The sequence below is a fragment of the Pteronotus mesoamericanus genome, unplaced genomic scaffold (genome assembly GCF_021234165.1).
Source record: "Pteronotus mesoamericanus isolate MK-2021 breed Mesoamerican mustached bat unplaced genomic scaffold, CSHL_Meso_final contig_164, whole genome shotgun sequence".
Taxonomy (NCBI): domain Eukaryota; kingdom Metazoa; phylum Chordata; class Mammalia; order Chiroptera; family Mormoopidae; genus Pteronotus; species Pteronotus mesoamericanus.
This window is the reverse complement of record NW_026555065.1, coordinates 14,154,486-14,168,424: the sequence shown is the minus strand read 5'-3', so window position 1 is coordinate 14,168,424 and position 13,939 is coordinate 14,154,486.

The following is a 13,939-nucleotide window of genomic DNA, read 5'->3' as shown; positions in this document are numbered from 1 at the left end:
CCCAGATCCTTCTTCCGGTTAAGTAGCAAGAATGAAGAACCAAGATGGTTTAGGTAAGTCTGTGTGGCAATAGATATTAGACCAAAGCTACACGAAGTCACTTGCAGTGTGGGGACTCAGTCTGTAATGAATTCTGATTTTGAAAATCACTGAGACTTTAGGTTTTTTTCATCATGTCTAAAGAAATAGAAAGGAACTAAGTCAAAAATGAACATTGAATAGTTAGTTATAGAGCCCATGGTCAGAATTATTTTATCAGTTTAGAGTTTAAAGAGGAACGAATATCCGAGAGGGAGGAATGGAGATGTGAGATGGAGAGACGCCACTGAGAGGGAACTTTGGTACCAAGCCTCCCTATTTGAGATGAGTCAGACATCTGGAAGCAGCCCTCCTCCTTTGCAGCCCCGAGCGCTCCTTGAGGTTCCAAACAACCATTTGGAATCTGGAACAAGACAGACAGCTATAAACTACATTATTGCCCCATCCATCCTGCCTTGCACCCAGGAACACTCTACGTCAGGGATGCAAGAGGAGCCAGTTCTTGGTTTACCCTGATGAGACACTGCTAGGAGCAAGCTTACGTTTACACCAGGGTGAACCCTAAAGACATTGACTGAATTTCATTTACAGTCTACAGTGGACTTTATTTTATGGAAGGCATGGAATTAACTAATGCAGCTTCATCATCAGATTTTTTTGATGTCTCTAGAGATCTATCTCCCTATTGTGTTTCTTCTTTGAAATAAAGTCACTACCTGATTGTGTGTACCTTCTTATCTCTTAAGGGAAGGGACCTTTCTTCCCAAACAGGCCCAGGCTTGTCACTTCCTAGCCCAGCTCTTTTGTCCCTGGTGTTTTGTAGGATATATATTTACTTATATGAAATGTCTATATCCCTTTTTTGTTAACAAATCTGTAAATTAGTATTTTTTTTTATCCTTTCCTTTGGCGAGGAAAAAAAAAATTCATGATCTCCATAATCTCCTAAGAATCTGTGTAGCACACATTCTTCAATTTTTGTCCTCTCCCAGGAAACGTGATCAATTTCCTGTTGACTTGATTGTCTCATGCACGTGCCATTAGATCTTATGACTAATGCATGCCACCTTCTGAAGAGGACCTATATAACCTACCTGTAATTCTAGTTCTTTTGTAATAGACCCACATCTGGTTTCTCTTCCTGGTCTAGTGAGGCAGGTGCTGTGGATGTCATTTTTCTATCCCAGCGATTTTCAACCAGTGTGCTGCAAGAATTTTTAAAACCTGCAACACCTGACTAGTCAGGGGCACTGACCTCTTTTCCCTTAGATTGTCACATTGAAAAAAGATAAAAGCCAACACAATAATACCTATTTGGTATGAATGAATCAAAATTATACCTATTTTTTTTTGTAAGGTTGGCAAAATATATATATATTTGGTGTGCCACAGAATTTTAGTAATGTTTATGTGTGCCATGAGATGAAAAAGGTTGAAAATCTCTGTTCTATCCCCTTCCCCATGGGGCGTAGGGGGAGGGGTTAGCTGCCCATCCCTGCACTGCACTTCTGTGTCAGAAACAAAAGAAAGATGATATCCAAAGGGTTTCTAGGGAAGTATAATAAATAGCTTTCACTTATTACAGCTTTTATAGTCCAATTCTCCAAGGTGCATAAATCCAGCACATTGAGGTAGGGCAAATGAGTCTGAGCGTCAGATCTCAGCTTTCTTGTCTCATAGTACACCCCAGAGAATACCTGAACCTCTGTGTAAGCCAACACCAAGGTTAAAAATACCTCTCTCAGTTCTGGCTGCAGGGAGCAGGGCTCCACCGTGGAGAGGGGCGGTGAGGCCTCAGCCACGCCTGCTCGTCCCAAGCATCCTGTCGCTGCCCAAGTACGAGCTCAGCCCGCCACACACTTCCCCAGAAGCATGAAGGGGACCGTCCTGAGCTGTCCTCATAATTTCAGAAGACTAGGGAAAAGCTTTCTCCTGGGTAAAATATTTTCCCTCCCCTGATAACCAGCTACCTGCAATTTCCTCACTGACAGATGCTTTTATTTATTTACTTATTTATTTTAAAGAGAGAGGAAGAGAGAGAGAGAGAGATTTGTTCTTCCACTTACTTATGCATTCATTCCATGATTCTTGTATGTGCCCTGACCGGGGTTAGAACCTGCAACCTTCATTTGTTGGGATAATGCTCTAACCATCTGAGCTGTCAGGCCAGGGCCTGACAGATGCCTTTAGTGGAGGACATGTGAAAGGGCAAATCTTTCCAAGAATGATAACATTATGGATTGATGTATTAAACAACAAAAACTTGTGGTTGTTGAAAAAGTCATACATGCACATTGTAAAATATATTCTAGTAGTACAAATGGTTGTACATTAATATTAGTTTTCCTCCTACCCCATACCTTTGGTGACCACACCCCTGCCTCCAGCAATTATATTGACCAGACTCTTGCATATCTTTCTAGAAATATCCCATACATATTCAGGCATATGTAAGATAGATGTCCCTTTATGGCCTCCTTCTTTGTTTTTTTCCCTACATGTCAACAAAGAGTTGTGGCTCCTTGTTCCCCAACTCCCACACCAACCTCTTTTTTCAGACTGATTTACACTGAGGGTCACCTAGTGCTTAGGGATGGGGCGCATCCCTCCGGGCCCCTGCCCAGTGTTCCATGATCAGCATGACAAGGCAGAGCTCACCTGTCCAGGGGTGGTCCCCAGGCCGCACATTTCCTTAAACAGAAAAAATGGCCAAAATCACTTAAGGTAGCTTCTTCGAGTGAGACCCAAGCTCATAGAACAAATTACAGGGCTGTGAGTCAAAAAATTGAAATAGACCTGTTTCCCAAGAGAAAACAGGGGTGTTTCCTAAAGAAGGGTTAAATATTATGATTCCTTGTATGTCATTTTTTTTCCAAGCCCTACTAGTCTACTGTTGTGACTTTTGACATTCTAAAGGGAGAATTGTAAGGAGACTCCCGTCCACATGATCAATATGGGAGTAGGTTTTGTGTCTCATCCCATTAAGGTAAACGTGGTCTAATTGAGGAGTACAGTTGGTCCATGCATGATACTTCATGTAATGTATGTCATTGTCATTTATGTCATTAAGCTTTTCCGTGGGACGCTGTATCCTTTCTATCAAATATACTTGGCTGTCTGGCAAGTTAAAAACAATTTAACCTGCATCTAACTTCCAGGTTACAGGAAATTCAAGGGACAGAGAAATAAGCTACGCCACACTTGGAAGTAGCCATCAGACACTCAGGCATTCAACAGGTCAACTGGCCCTTGTCTCCAAGGACATAACAGCATGAAAAAAGGTCACTGTTGTAGCTTAAGAGATGATAGGGGCATGAAAAACAGGTCCAGTGTATGGTCCTATTATTGAATCCTAGCTTAGACAAATCAACTATAAGGGACATTTTAAAAGACAACTTGGTAAATTTGTTTTTTTAATTATGTTTTATTGATTATGCTATTACAGTTGTCCTGATTTTTCTCCCTTTGCTCCCCTCCACCCAGCACATCCCATTCCCTCAGATAATCCCCCCACCATTGTTCATGTCCATGGGTCATGCATATAAGTTCTTTGGCTACTCCATTTCCTATACTGTACTGTACATCCCCATGGCTATTCTGTAACTACCAATTTGTACTTCTTAATCTTCACCTTTTTACCTATTTACCCAAATCCTTCGCCCGATCTGGCAACCATCAAAACGCTCTCCGTATCCATGATTCCGTCTCTGTTCTTTTTGTTTGCTTAGTTTGTTTTTTAGATTCATTTTATTGTTCATAGTTCTGATCTTCTACTTTTTCTTAAATAAGTCCCTTTAACATTTCATATAATACAGCTTGGTGATGATGAACTCCTTCAGCTTTTTCTTGTCTGGGAAGCTCATTATCTGTCATTAGATTCTAAATAATAGCTTTGCTGGATAGAGCAGTCTTAGTTGTAGGTCCCTCCTTTTCATGACTTTGAATATTTCTTGCCAATCCCATCTGGCCTGCAAAGTTTCTTTTGAAAAATCAGCTGACAGTCTTATGGGAACTTCATTGTAGGTAGCTAACTTCTTTTCCCTTGCTGCTTTTAAGATTCTCTCTTTACCTTTAACTTTTGGCATTTTAATTGTGATGTGCCTTGGTGTGGGCCTCTTTGCATTCATCTTGTTTGGGACTCTCTGCGCTTCCTGGACTTGCATGCCTATTTCCTTCATCAAATTAGGGAAGTTTTCTTTCACTGTTTTTCTAGATAGATTTCCAATTTCTTGCTCTTTCTCTTCTCCTTCTGGAAGCCCTATGATGTGAATGTTGGACTTCTAAGGTTTTCCCGGAGGCTGTTTATACTATCCTCATTTTTTTGGATTCTTTTTTCTTCTTGTTGTTCTGATTGGTTGTTTTTTGTTTCCTTATGTTTCAAATCATTGATTTGGCTCTCAGCTTCATCCACTTTACTGTTGTGACCCTGTAAATTGTTCTTTATTTCAGTTACTGTATCCCTCATTTCTAACTGGATCTTTTTTATGCTGTTGAGGTCCTTACTAAGTTCCTTGAACATCCTTATAACCAGTGTTTTGAACTCCGCATCTGATAGATTGCTTATCTCTATTTCATTTAGCTCTTTTACTGGAGTTTTGTTCTGTTCTTTCTTTTGGGCCATGTTTCTTTGTCTCCTCATTTTGGCAGCCTCCCTGTGTTTGTTTCTATGTATTAGATAGAGCTGTTTTGACTCTGTGACTTGATAATGTGGTGTGATATAGTAGGTGTCCTATACGGTCCTGCCCTATTCCCCAAGCTGGGTACTCGAGATGCACCCTTCATGTGGGCTGAGTATACCCTCCTCTTGTAGTTGAGCCTTGGTTGCTTTTGGCAGGGCAATGGGCGGGATTTACACAGGCTAGTCATCTGCAAGGACTGGCTGTGTCCACTGACCACCAACCTCTGCCCTATGTGGAGGATCAGCTATGCAGGAGCCTTGTGGTGGTGCTCCAATGTGGTGTGTAGCTATCCACTGGGTCACAGGCTCTGGGGTTTCCTAGGTGGTGCAGGCCAAGGTCAGCCCCTACCTGTGTTTTGCTCAGAGCCACCTTGCCTGAGCTATAAAGCAATCTGAGATGGCTGCTACTTTTGCTGGGCTTGGAGATTCCCAGGCAAAGCCAAGCTGTGGGTCCAGGCTGGCTGCTGCTAGTGCTGGGCCTGGGGCTCCCTGAGGTCAGCTGTTCCTTGTTTGGGAGGATTTAGGAAGTTGTGAAGCATGAGCCAAGATCAGCCATTCATATAGAAAAGCAGTTTGAGTGGGCCAGTAAGTTGGGTGGGACAGAACCTCTGAGGATCTCCAAGATGAGTCAGTGTTAGCCAGGTTGATGGAGTCTCAGATATGGCATCAGCTTGCCAGCTCTGTGAGGGGGAGGGTTTAAAAAAGGGACAATGGACTCTGCTCGCCTTGATGCCTGACACTATTTTTCTCCCTGTATACCACTGGTGCCTTTCAAGCTGCTACTTCAGTGCTGGAGCTCAGATGGAGTGGGTCTGTGTAGGCGAGTCCATATATGGGTTCTTTAAGAGGAAATGCTTAGGGCTCCAGAAGTTTCTTTCACTGAATCAATCCCTGCTTGTTTCTGCAGCCAGAAGTTGTGGGAACTTATCTTCCTGGCACTGGAACCCTGGGCTGAAGGGTCTGGAGTGGGGCTCAGATTCCTTGGTCCCAAGATATCCCTTCCAAATTTTTACCCACCACACGTAGATGAGGGACCAGCCCATTCTGCTTCTGCACCCTTCCTACCAGTCTGGATGGATGTGGTTTCTTGAATAATTCTATAGTTGTCCGACTTCCATTCAACTCAATTTCTGACGTGTCTGAGTGATGGTTGTTCTATATTTTAGTTGTAATTTTGATGTGGTTGTGTGAAGAGGTGAGCCATGTCTACCTATGCTGCCATCTTGACTGGAAGTCTGTGGTCAATATGAATTTTAACTGGGAATTATACATATTAAGGAATATAATTATATAATTTAATTTGGTTAAGTGTGAAATATTATTTTGACTATTAAAAGAAACCTAACAAGTTCATATTTTAAAAAGATGTACACTGAAGCTAACTAACAAACACCACCACTCCTTCCCCTTCTGGGGAACTTTGAGTCCCTAAAATGAAAGTTTACCAGATTAAGGTGGGGTAACAGGGCTGTGCTACATTTGTATTTTTATTCTGGTTAAAAACAAGTGTCATCATTGACAACAGGGGGTGGGGTGTGTAGGGAGGAAATTACAGCAATTCAAAATGCTTGCAGCCATGCATGGCTGTCCTTCTTGAGCTGCCTCTCTGTGGGTATTTAGTTCTTGTATTAAGTTTTGCACTGTCAGCAGAGTGGGCCATGTGTTATCTAAAGCCATGGATTCTTGCATCACAATATTCAAGGCCTCTTACCCACATCCTGTCACATTCAGCTGCAGATGTGGCAAGAAGCTCTAAAGCAGTACAAATGGCCTGCTCCCAAGACTGCCACCCGTGCTCTGAGCCTCTGTATACCTATCACGGGTAAGTGAACTGCAAGCACTCAGGTTGGGCGGGAAGGCCAGTGGGAATCACGTGGGACTTCAATGTCCCCTCAAGCAAACAGACTTCAAAATCATGTCTGTGCCTGTACATTCTAAAGAGTAACCCTGAGAAGTACCACCTATAATCTGGGCCCTCTGGCTCCCTGGTTTGGACTAGACCCCAAGGTCCCACAGCAATAGCTTCCCTCAGGGGCCCCCACCTGGACCTGGACCAGAAACTTAAGAACAGCTCCTGAAGGAACTGATTCTTGAAGCTCATCCCTGTCAGTCCTAATCTCTCTCAGACCCAGGCCCCAGGGATCCCTGCTGCTTCTGGCTGGTTCTGAAGGCCATGTCCTTCCACACATCCTTCCAACCTACTGCTTTGCAGAATGAGCTGCGAGGCAGTGGGGGGAGTTTCAGGATGCCAGGCAGTGAATGTTAACTGAGTATTTCATACTGGCAGGGAGCTCTCTGAGCCGGCACCACAATGCCCATCTGTCCCTTAGCAGAAGGCTATGGATTAGGAGTGGTAGAAAGGATATCTTTAAATAGCTTTCTTTTTTTGTTTGTTTGGTTTCAGGCCTAGTGATTGAGGTCATGCTGGGAGAAGCTTCAGGAGTAGCAGGAAGCTCAGATCAGAAGCTTTGGGTTTTACATTTCATGACCATTTTCCTCCCACTTCAATGGAGGAAAGAAAAGTTGAGTCAGGTGCAGTTGTGGAATGAGGAACAAACTTTCTCAATCCAGGAAAATAAGAAAACATTATTAAAATACTTATTTTATATGTCTTAACCATTGCAGTGAGGAGTCAACTTGGTGCAACTCAACTTCATCAGGGAGTCTTTGGTACCCACTGTGGGAAATCAGCCCGGGTCCTGCCCCCTTGGAGCTCAGTCCTTCACAGATATGAGGGGGGACACCAAAAAAACTGGAATTTATGTATAAAAAATTACATATTTATTCTTACATATTTAAACTTCAGTCATCTTCAAAGTACTGATGCAATTCATCGATCAAGACATTTTTTCCACTGCTCAAAACAATTTTTGAACTTCTTGAGTTCAGTGCTTTTTCATGCTTCTGCCATTTTTGTTCCACCGCTTCCACATCAGCAAAACATTTCCCTTTGCGGCCTTTTTTCATGGGAGTCGGAGGAAACAAACAAAAAAGTTGCTTGGGGCAAGATTGGGTGAACAGAGAGGGTGAGGCATGGAGGTCATACTGTTCTTGGTAAAAAACTGCTGAGCACTCACTGCATTGTGGTCAGGTAGTAAATCACCCATCATGAAGAGGGCAAAAGTGTTTAGAGTCTTAAAATAAAAAATTCACTGAGGCTGAATGCAGCCTCTCACAACAATGCCAGCTGCTACACTGATGCAGATGGGTTCCCAGAATATTCACCTAGGGGGGGAAGCCTGTAGTCCAAGGGGCTGGCTCTCCAGAAGGTAATTCCATTAAAAAAAAAATTTTGGTGCCCTCTTGTAAAAGGCAGGAGCTTAGAATGGGTTTAAGTTCTGTGGAAGGGGTTGAGGGAAGATTGGACTCACCCAAAGCCTGGCTTTAAGTCCTAGTTCTGGCACTTGCTGGCTGTGGTGTTTTAAGCAAGTTTCGTGACCTGCCTGGGGCTCAGCTAAAAGATAGCAAAGATAACTCAGGTATTAGACCTTGATGGGAGCAGTTCTGGGATTTGAGAGAGAAGACCAAGAGAGGAGAAAGAGAATTGAGTGGAATTCCTTCCAGGCTCACAATTCTAAGAAAAACCAACCAAAATAATTGGTAATAGTCTTATTTAAAAATTATTAAAGTTCTCATACTATTAATGACTTATTGGTTTTCTGTAATTCATTTTCTGAAAGTCTTTAAAAATTTGCAAGTCACCTTTTGTTATTCTTTAACACTGTGGCGTTAAAGAATACCTCAGCAGAGGTGTTATTCTGGGCTCCTTCCTGAGGCCCCAGGCTGGGGTGCGGGCAGCGTGGGGTGGATAATTTTGCCTCCAAGCTTTACATCACTGTTTACGAGTTCTTTCCTCCATGCCTCATCACTTAAGTGCCCATAAAAATGGCATCTCCCTGTAGTGACTGCACATTGTCTCCTTCAGCTTGCTCGTTGGGGAAGTCTCATTGTTTTACCTCCCACTGCTCAATCTCAGCTGTTTCCTGCGCCAACCAACCACCCGCCCCCTAACGCCCGGTTCTTTCTGATGAGAAACTGGTTGAATGCTGCCACCTACTGATAAAAATATATATAACTAATATATATAAACATATATAAGGAGTCGTGGCATGGAAAATGTTAAAAAAGGTTTCCAAGACAGCGTGCTGTGTTGCTTCTTTTCACATGATTGTGCCAGCAACCTATAAGGCAAAGAAGGGGTCCACAGGTGTACTTTCAGAGAAAAGTGCCTCTGAAAATAGTTGTTTAAAATAAAGATTTTAAACATTTTTATGATGAAATAATTTTAGACACAGAAAAGTTGTGCAAATAACAGAGTTCCATTTACCCTTTGCCCAGTCTTCCTAATATTAATGTCTTACATAACCATAGTGCAATTATTGAAACCAGAAAACTGACATCGATAAAATACAATACAAAGAATACAAAGCATCTGATCAGAGCTTCTCCTATTCTAGAGACTGAACTTGAGTTTTAACTGTTTTCCCACTGATGGCTTTTCCTTGTCCAGGACCCAGCCCAGGAGCTCACGTCGCCATGGCTTTTTAGTCTCTTCCAAAGGTGACAGTTTCCTAGGCTTTCTTGACCTTTACACTTTTGAAGAGTACTGGTAAGTTAGTTATTTTGTATAGTTTCCCGCAGCATGTTTGATACTTTCACATGACTTGGTTGCAAAAATATATTTTTGGCAGTGCATTGAATTAAGAAATACACGATGCTGATGTATCTTATTTTTAGAAAGAGATGCTAACTTTGGTCTCTTGATTAATGAGGTGTCTGCTGGGATTCTCTGCCATATGTATAGTTATTATTCCCCGCTTTGTCACTAGTAAGTTTCTGGTGGAGATACTTTGAGCTTTTACACACATCTAATTTCTCATCATACTTTCAGCTACTGATTTCAGCATCTATTAATGGTTGTTGCCTGCAGCAATCATTATTGCGGTGATTACTTATTTCCACCTCTACATTTTAAAATTGGAAGTCTACTGTAAGGAAGGGGTGTCCCTTCCCTACATTTATTTATTTATCCCATTATGTATTTTTATCAGCATGAACTCATGGATATTTATTTTAATCTAAATACTCTTGTTATTCTGTTGTTCAAATTGTCCAAGCTTAGACCTTTAGGAGCTTTTACAAGTCTTTACCTGTGCCCTTTGACATGCTCCATCATTTTTAAAATAACAGCATTAGTAATATATAATGTAGATAGCATAAATTCACACTTTAAATTATATGACTCAGTAGTTCTTAGTATAGTCACGAGATCATGCAATCATCATCACCATCTGTATAACTGTAGAACATTTCAGTCATGCCAAAAATCACACCTTTAGCAGTTATTCCTTTTGTTCTTTCCCTCAGCCCCTGGCAACAGCTGATTTACTTTCTTTTCCTCTGGACTTGCCCCATTTGGACATTTCATATACATGGAATCATACAATATGTGGCCTTCTGTGTCTGGTATCTTTCACTTAGCATAGTCCTTTAAGGTTCATTCATGCGGTAACATGTGTCAGTTCTTTTTGTAGTTGAATAATAATCCAGTATATGGACATACCATATTTTGTTTATCTACTAACTAGTTAATTAACGTTTGACTTGTTCACATTTTTTTGGCTATTATGACCAATGATACTATTAACATTTGTGTGCAGGTTTTTGTATGAGCATATCTTTTTAGTTATTTTGGTTATATACCTACAAGTAGAATTGCTGGATCAAATTGTAATTCTATGACCAATTTTTTGAGGAACTGCCCAACTGTTTTCTAAAGAAGCTGAGTCTCTTTATACTCCCACCAGCCTTGTTTGAGGGCTCCAGTTTTTCTGCATCCTTGTCAACACTTGTTATTGCCCTCTTAAAAAAATTACAGCTATCCTAGTGGGTATGAAGTCATATTTCCTTGTGCTGTAGATTTGCATTTTCCTAATGACGAATGATGCTGAGCATCTTTTCACAAGTTTATCTGCTGTTTGTATATCTTATTTTGATTTCCTTAGATAGTGTTTAATTTCTTGCAATGATGTGTTATAGTTTTCAGTGTAAAAATTTTGCAGTTCTCTTTTTAAATTTATTCCTATTTTAGCCTTTTTCATGCTGATGTGAATGGATTTTTCCTTAATTTTATTTTCAGATTGTTCATTGCTAGTGTATAGAAATATAATTGATTTTTGTATAACAATCATGTGTCTTCCAACCTTGCTGAATTTATTGGTTTTTTTGTAGATCCCTGGGAATTTTCTATATACAAGGTGTGGTTTTACGTCTTCCTGTCCAGTCTGGATGAGTCTTTATTTTATTTTTTTTTCTTGCCTAATTGCCCTGGCTAGAACTTGCAGTGCAGTTTTGAACAGAAGTAGTGATACTGGACTTATGCCCAGCCTTAGGAGGAAAGCACTCAGTCTTTTGGCCATTATGTATGATGTTAGCTGTGAACTTTTCATAGATGTGTTTTTATCAGGTTGAGGAAGTTCCCTTTTATTTCTAGTCTTTTGAGAGTTTTTATCACGTGTAAACACTGAATTTTGTCAAATGCTTTTTCTGCATCTCTTAAAATGATAACGTGGATTTTGTTCCTTATTGTATTAATATGGTATATTACATTAACTGTATTCAGATATTAAACCGACCTTGCATTCTTAGTATGAGTGGATTATTTCAGGCAAGAACACCTTTCCCAAGGGGTGGGCAGGGGAGATCTTACCAGGAAAATTACCTTGCTAGTGCAGAGCAGGAAATTTCTAGACTGATTGGTTTAAAATTCTACTCCTGGGAGAGGCTGAAACTTCAGTTAGGGTAGGGATTAATTTGGTAGAATTTAGCAAAAGTGACCCGATTTCATGTCTGTTGTTTCTTTTTAACAACATATGCCCTGGCAGATTATTCCTCACAAAATATCTGACCATGACCACGCTTTCCTGCTGCTTACGTTTTGTTTGCAACTATGTGTTTCACATGGCTCATCTCCAATGAACGGACCTAAAGGCAAGTCCAGAGTTGAAATGTCTATTGGCTTTCTCAGGAGACTCAGATAACATACCACGATGTTCTCAGTGTGTGAACCCTGAAAAGGGTATGTGAAAAATCCACTTTTCTGATTACAATTCCCTGCGTCCAGTCCAGGCCCTCAGGGCTTTGTAGTTTACTCTGTGGAGAAATAAACTTGGCATGACAAAAATAAGAACCACCGAGAAGTTACAAAGGTTGAAGAGAATCTAGGAGTTCAAAAGATTGTTACCACTGCCTTGCGGTTGCCGGCTGCCTCCCTGAGGGGGCGCCTGGCCCTCAGCCCTGTACCTCCATCCTTAGGGCAGAGTAAAGGGCAGAGCACAGATCAAAAAGCCACTCCTCCATAAAACCAAATCTACTTTTTAAGAACTCTGGAATTAACCAAAGGCTTGCAACATTGTGAGGAATATTTATTTAAGAAAAATAGCCGAATCTCAGTAAATACAGCCAGCTTTGTGTTATTTTCATCTGTGCTATAGCAGCCCTGAAATCGAGTGAAAACCAACAGCCCAGCAGCCACTAGAGGGGGCAGCTGGGGTCGGAGCTCCCCCAACACACTGTTCTCAGAGAATTACCCCTGTTTGATCCATCTGGAAGTTTCCTGGAAACCTCCATTCACAGGGCTTATTTTTTTATTTATTTACTTTTAAAAATTTGACTTAAGTCAGAGCTTGCTCAATTCTGAAAACCTTGTCCCTGGGGCATTTGACAAAAACAATCAGGGACAATTGCTTAACCTATAGCTGCCTAAAACAGTGGCAACTGTGGGGGGCAAACAAGAAGCTTACCAGAAATCTTAGAAGGGAAAGCTGGGGCATGAGACACCCATAAAGGACTTCGCTAAGCTCTGACAGATTTCTAGAAATTGGAACATCTTTATGCACCTGTGTGGGATAGTCTCCTTTACTTATAGTCAACTAATTATGCACAATAATCACATCCACAAAATACCATCACCACGGCACCTAGATTAGTGTTTGAATAACTGGGGACGAGAGACTAGCCAGGTTGACACATAAAACTGACTATCACAGGAGGAGAGAATGATAGTGGAGCAAGGTTTTTATATCCTATTGAAATAAAGTTGATATTAATCACCTTCAGGGCAGAGCTCAAGCACACCTCCCACCACCCCACAGGGGGGCCAAGGTCACACAGCTGGCAATCCGCACAACAGGAGTTCCAAACCTAGTTTCCCTTTTCCCTAAACCAGGCCTCTTGATCAATCACTATCCTCTATTAAACAGAAGAGGATCTAATTTCCCAGGCCCTCTCCCCAGCTTCTGAGACAGACAGACTGAGGGACGGATAGACATCCCCCCTACTCCCACCACCAACACACACATTATTTAACTGGAGAGGACTTCTTAAGGCCATCCTCTCATCAGAGTTGTATTTCTTCTGAGAGTCACTCAGGTTAACATAAATGGTTAACATCTGCAAATAGAATGCACCACTTTCCTTTAAAAACATCATCCTGTTCCAGTAGAGAACACTTTCTTTTTGTTCCCCCCGCCCCCGCCTTAGTTAATCTTTCTTTAAAATGTGGCCTGGGATTGGCACGCTCTCCCTCCCGGGAGCACGCCCCGCCTTTCCCGTCCCGGCTTTCTCCCCAGGCCTGTTCCCTTTGCCTTTCTCTCTCCTAAGCTCCAAGGGTCCTCTTTTTGCTCCTGGAAATTGTTTCCGAGCCTCTGTGGCGCAGATGGCTCACTTCTACTAACTCTACAACTTTCTCTTATAACTAAAAAAAAATAAAAAATAAAAAAATAAAAAAACAAAACAAAAAACCCATGGCCTGGCTTTAGCATGTTGTCCTCTCAGCTTCGCCCTTCCATCAAAGAAAATCCATGAGCTACTCGCTGAGGTTTACAGAGAGAATAAAAACAAAAGAAGCAAGACTTGTCTAAATTTAAAGTGCTGGAAAATCCAACATTTTATTTACTACATTTTGGTGACTACATAAATGCTGAAACATTTTAACACTGAAAAGCATGATGGCATCATCACTTGCTTTTTTTTCTTTTTTTCTTTTTTGCTTAGCAAACACAGCAGATGATATTGCACGGCATAAAGTGAGAACAGTAGCGAAGCTTAAAAAAAGAGAAAGAAACCTTAATGCAGTACAGGAAATACTCATAAACAAACCAGAATAATGCCTAATGCATTACACTTTTTGTCGCTACACACAAAAATACAGAAGAAGCATTG